Raw genomic sequence first — 6,000 nt, 5'->3', positions numbered from 1 at the left:
ATAGAGAACCCAGAAATAAACTCAAATACTTACAGCCAGTTGATCTTTGATAAAGCAAACCAAAACATAAAGTGGGAAAAGAACACCCTATTCAACAAATGGTGCTGGGATCATTGGCGAGCTACATGTGGCAGAGTGAGACTGGATCTTCATCTTTCACCCTACACAAAAGTCAACTCAAGGTGGATCAACCACTCAAATCTAAGACCTGGAACTGTAAAAAATTCTAGAAGATAACATCAGAAAAACCCTTCTAGACATCGGCTTAGGCAAGGGTTTCATGACCAAGCACCCAAAATCAAATACAATAAAAACAAAGATAAGTAGCTGGGACTTTTAAGTAAAAGAGCTTTTGCATGGCAAAAGGAACAGTCAGTAGAATACATGGACAACCCCTAGACTGGGAAAAAGTCTTCACATTCTATCCATCTGAACTGGGACTTAATTAAGCAAAAGAATTTTGCATGGCAAAAGGAACAGTCAACAGAGTACACAGCCAACCTCAGAGTGGGAGAAAATCTTCACAATATATCCATCTGACAAAAGACTAATAGTCAGAATCTACAACAAATTCAAACAAATTAGCGAGAAAAAAAATCCCATCAAAACATGGGCTAAGGACATGCATAGACAATTGTCAAAAGAAGATGTACAAATGGCCAAAAAACATGAAAAAATGCTCAATATCACTAATGATTAGGGAAATGCAAATCAAAACCACAATGCTATACCACCTTACTCCTGCAAGAATGGCCATAATCAAAAAATCAAAAAATAGTAGATGTTGACATGGTGTAGTGAACAGGGAACACTTCCACACTGCTGGTTGGAATGTAAACTAGTACAACCACTATGGAAAACAGTGTGGAGACTCCTTAAAGAACTAAAAGTAGAGCTTCCATTTGATCCAGCAATCCCACTACTGGGTATCTATCCAAAGGAAAAGAAATCATTATATAAAAGAAATACTTGCACACAGATGTTTATAGCAGCACAATTCACAATTGTAAAAATGTGGAACCAACCCAAATGCCCATCAATCGACGAGTGGATAAAGAAACTGTGGACAAAGAAACTAATGAATAATTTTAGATTTATTATTGAATGCAAGGTTAATGCCTTTTAAAAAGTTATATTTCTATTTAATAGCAAGAAATAATTGATAAATAACAGCATATAATTACCATTCAAATTAGTATTTAAAAAATGTTTAGAAATTAATTTAACATAAAATGTGGAAGACATCTCCATTAAAAAGTTTAAAACATAGTTGAGATAAATTAAAACCTAAATAAATGGAAAAATACACCATGTTTATTATGGATTAGAAAACTTGATGTTTTCAAGATGCCTTTTCTCCACAAATGGATTTATATATGCATTGCAATCCCAATCAAAATAATGACAGGCTTTTTGTTTCTTTTTTTAAGAAATTGACAAACTGATTCTAAAATGTGTATGGAAATGCAAAGAACTTAGGAAAACAAACCTTTTGGAGAACACAATAAGTGGAGGATACATTATACTGACTTTAAGACTTACTATTAAGCTACATTAATCAAGATAGTATTATGCTTGTATAACAATTAACATATATATCAATAAAATAAAATACAAATTCTGAAAATAGTTTTACTCATGGCCAACTGGGTTTTAATGAAAATGTCAAAACAGTTTAAGGAGAACAGAATGTATTTTGTGTAAATAGTGCTAAAACACCTCAATGTTTACATGGACAAAGTATATCTTAACCAATAATATATAACATACAAACATTAATTTGAAAAGGATAAAAGACGTTGATATTGAACCTAAAACCCTGAAGTAGTGTGTATATATATATATATGCTTGTATATATATATTAATTCCATATATTTGTGTGTATATATACTTGTATATGTATGTGTGTATATATATACATATATATGTATGTGTGTATATATATACATATATATGTATGTGTGTGTATATATGTGTATGCATATATATATACACACACAACTCTGTGGAGAGCAAAGGAGTTTTTAGACAGGACACAAAAAACACAAACTATAGAAGAAAAGCTGATGAATTTCTCTTGACCAAATTTAAAACATCTGCTCATTCTTATGCCACTCTACCCCATCATTTCAGCCCAAAATCTCCTTAAGCTGATAAGCAACTTCAGCAAAGTCTCAGGACACAAAATTAGTGTGCAAAAATCACGACCATTCCTGTACACCAATAACAGACACACAGAGAGACAAATCATGAATGAACTCCCATTCACAATTGCTTCAAAGAGAATAAAGTACCTAGGAATCCAACTTACAAGGGATGTGAAGGACCTCTTCAAGGAGAACAACAAACCACTGCTCAATGAAATAAAAGAGGACACAGGCAAATGGAAGAACATTCCATGCTCATGGATAGGAAGAATCAATTATCATGAAAATGGCCACACTGCACAAGGTAATTTATAGATTCAATGCCATTCCCATCAAGCTACCAATGACTTTCTTCACAGAATTGGAAAAAACTACTTTAAAGTTCATACAGAACCAAAAAAGAGCCTGCATTGCCAAGACAATCCTAAACCAAAAGAACAAAGCTGTAGGCATCACGCTACCTGACTTCAAACTATACTGCAAGGCTACAGTAACCAAAACATCATGGTGCTGGTACTCAAACAGAGATAGACCAATGGAACAGAACAGAAGTCTCAGAAATGATACTACACATCTACAACCATCTGATCTTTGACAAACCTGACAAAAACAAGAAATGAGGAAAGGATTCTCCATTGAATAACTGGTGCTGGGAAAAAATGGCTAGCCATATGTAGAAAGCTGAAACTGGATCCCTTCATTACACCTTATACAAAAATTAATTCTAGATGGATAAAAGACTTAAATGTTAGACCTAAAACCATAAAAACCTTAGAAGAAAACCTAGGTAATATCATTCAGGACATAGGCATGGGCAAGAACTTCATGACTAAAACACCAAAAGCAATAGCAACAAAAGCCAAAATTGACAAATGGGATCTGATTAAACTAAAGAGCTTCTGCACAGCAAAAGAAACTACCATCAGAGTGAACAGTCACCCTACATTATAGAAAATGTTTGCAATCTACCCATCTGACAAAGGGCTAATATCCAAAATCTACAAAGAACTTAAACAAATTTACAAGAAAAAATCAAACAACCCCATCAAAAAGTGGGCAAAGGATATGAAAAGACACTTTTCAAAAGAAGATCTTTATACAACCAACAGACACATGAAAAAATGCTCATCATCACTGGCCATCAGAGAAATGCAAATCAAAACCACAATGAGATACCATCTCACAGTAGTTAGAATGGCAATCATTAAAAAGTCAGGAAACAACAAGTGCTGGAGAGGATGTGGAGAAATGGGAACACTTTTACACTGTTGGTGGGACTGTAAACTAGTTCAACCATTGTGGAAGACAGCGTGGCGATTCCTCAAGGATCTAGAACTAGAAATACCATTCGACCTAGCCATCCCGTTACTGCATATATACCCAAAAGATTGTAAATCATGCTGCTATAAAGACACATGCAACTGTATGTTTAATGCAGCACTATTCACAATAGCAAAGACTTGGAAACAACGCATTTTCCATCAGTGATAGACTGAATTAAGAAAATGTGGCACATATACACCATGGAATACTATGCAACCATAAAAATGGATGAACTCATGTCCTTTGCAGGGACCTGGATGAAGCTGGAAACCATCATTCTGAGCAAACTATCTCAAAGACAGAAAACCAAACACCGCATGTTTTCATTCATAGGTGGGAATTGAACAATGAGAACACTCGGGCACAGGGTGGGGAACATCACACACCGTGGCCTTCTGTGGGGTGGGGGAGAGGGGGGAGGGATAGCATTAGGAGATATACCTAATGCAAATGATGAGTTAATGGGTACAGCACATGATGCATGTATACATATGTAACAAACCTGCACGTTGTGCACATGCACCCTAGAATTTAAAGTATAATTGAAAAAAAAGAAAAGAAAAAAATGATTCTGGCTAAAGTCTAGAGTGGACAATGAGAAAGGATAACAAAAGTCATAATCATACCTTTGTGAACACCTTTATGCTCATAGCTCATTGGTCTCTAAGTCTTTCTGCCTTGATCAGTAAGACATTTTGGATTATTAATGTGATATTCAATATTTTTTTAAGTCTGTCTGTCAAATATAAACATTACTAATTAATTGAGGTGACATAAATAAGGGGAAGTTTTCTCCAAATTGAAGATTCAGGAATATGTAAATAAGATATCAGTTCTCTGGAAGGTGAATCCTCTAAATTTTAGGAAAGGAGTGGGAATAATTGATTGTTTTTTTTTTTTTTTTTTATTGTGAGACGGAGTCTCACTCTGTCTCCAAACTGAAGTGCAGTTGCAGGATCTCGACTCACTGCAACCTCCGCCTCCCAGGGTCAAGCGATTCCCCCGCCTCAGCCTCCCAAGTAGTTGGGACTACAGGCGTGTTCCACCACGCCTGGCTAATTTTTGTTTTGTTTTGTTTTTTGTGTTTTTGTATTTTAGTAGAGACGGGGTTTTACCATGTTGGCCAGGATGGTCTCGATCTTCTGACCTCGTGATCTGCCGGTCCCGTCCTCCCAAAGTGCTGGGATTACAGGCTTGGGATTACAGATGTGAGCCACCACGCCAGGCAATAATGGTTGCTTTTCGAGGGAGAAATTTTAAAATTAAAGAGCAGAGATACAATGTTATATGAGACAGGATAGCTTCATGCTGTGAATACATAAATGTAAACTGATTATATGGATTAAAAAAGCTAAACAATAAGCAGGTCAATCAGAAAGTATTAAGATTAAACCAGTAATCCTATAGAAAAGAAACTTGAAAATACATTTTGGCAGCTCCTAGTTCAGCACTTTTTTATGGAAAGAGAACTTTGGCCGTCAGCCTTCAAATACACTTAGACATCGGGCAGAATCATCTCCGTCCTGAGATGAATAAAACATGCTCTTTGTTTCATGAGTTTAATAATACCTGTCTGCCCTTTGTCATATGGAACAGTTGTGGAGTGATGATAGAATTATGTACCTTAGTCAGTAAATTTGGTGGCCAGACATCGGATCATGAAAATTTTACCATAAAATAATTGTCACTTATCAGAATTTTAGAGATATTAACTAACCATCTACTTTTTCCAACAGTATTATTCTCATTGTTTCATTTGTTTTTATTTTCTAGACTTTTTCAGAAAAAAAAATTCCTAACATTTATTCTTTTCTTAAATCCCCTCTCCTGTTGGACCCTGAAGATGCTGTCAGCATTTGGATTTTATTCATGACAGATACATGTCTCTTTAACAAGTATGAATTTATCTCCTGAATATTAGTCTCTCAATGATTTATCTACCACATTTTCATAACTTGTATGAGGGATCAGTACCACCTTCCAGTGGTAGATCTTATTTTTGCAGCTAAATTTTTGCTCTGTTCTCTTTCTAGTAAGGGCTTTATCCTGAGTCATTTATTGACATGTGGCATATAGAGACCTCCTTAAAGAGGTACTATGTTATTGTCCCATTGATTTAGGGCCTGGCCACATTTCAAGCTTTAGCCAATGGAATGTGAGGGAATGTAACATACAGAAACATCTGAGAAAAAAAAAAAAACTTCAGAAGGCATCAAGTGTTTCTGACAGGTCTCTCTTGCTGGATGTCCCAAGGACCACTTCTTGAAGAGGGTGGAATCTGGTGTGAGAAGACAAGGGGAACAGAGCCACAGAAGTTGATCTACAGCCATGGATATCTGTCTGGAACAATAAATCAGTGTCAGTTGTAGCCACTGTCATTTGGGGGATTGTTTTCAATAAAGCCAACTAATAAAATTCATATACTAGGTTAGAAAACAATAAAGATGAAATATTTTAACAATAAATTTGAATTGTAAATTTGAATCCATCTTAAATGACATGTCGAGAGTAAAAAAGTTCGCTGCTTGA

Source organism: Papio anubis, chromosome 5, assembly GCF_008728515.1.
Source record: "Papio anubis isolate 15944 chromosome 5, Panubis1.0, whole genome shotgun sequence".
NCBI classification, from domain to species: domain Eukaryota; kingdom Metazoa; phylum Chordata; class Mammalia; order Primates; family Cercopithecidae; genus Papio; species Papio anubis.
Note: the sequence above shows the minus strand (reverse complement) of the source record.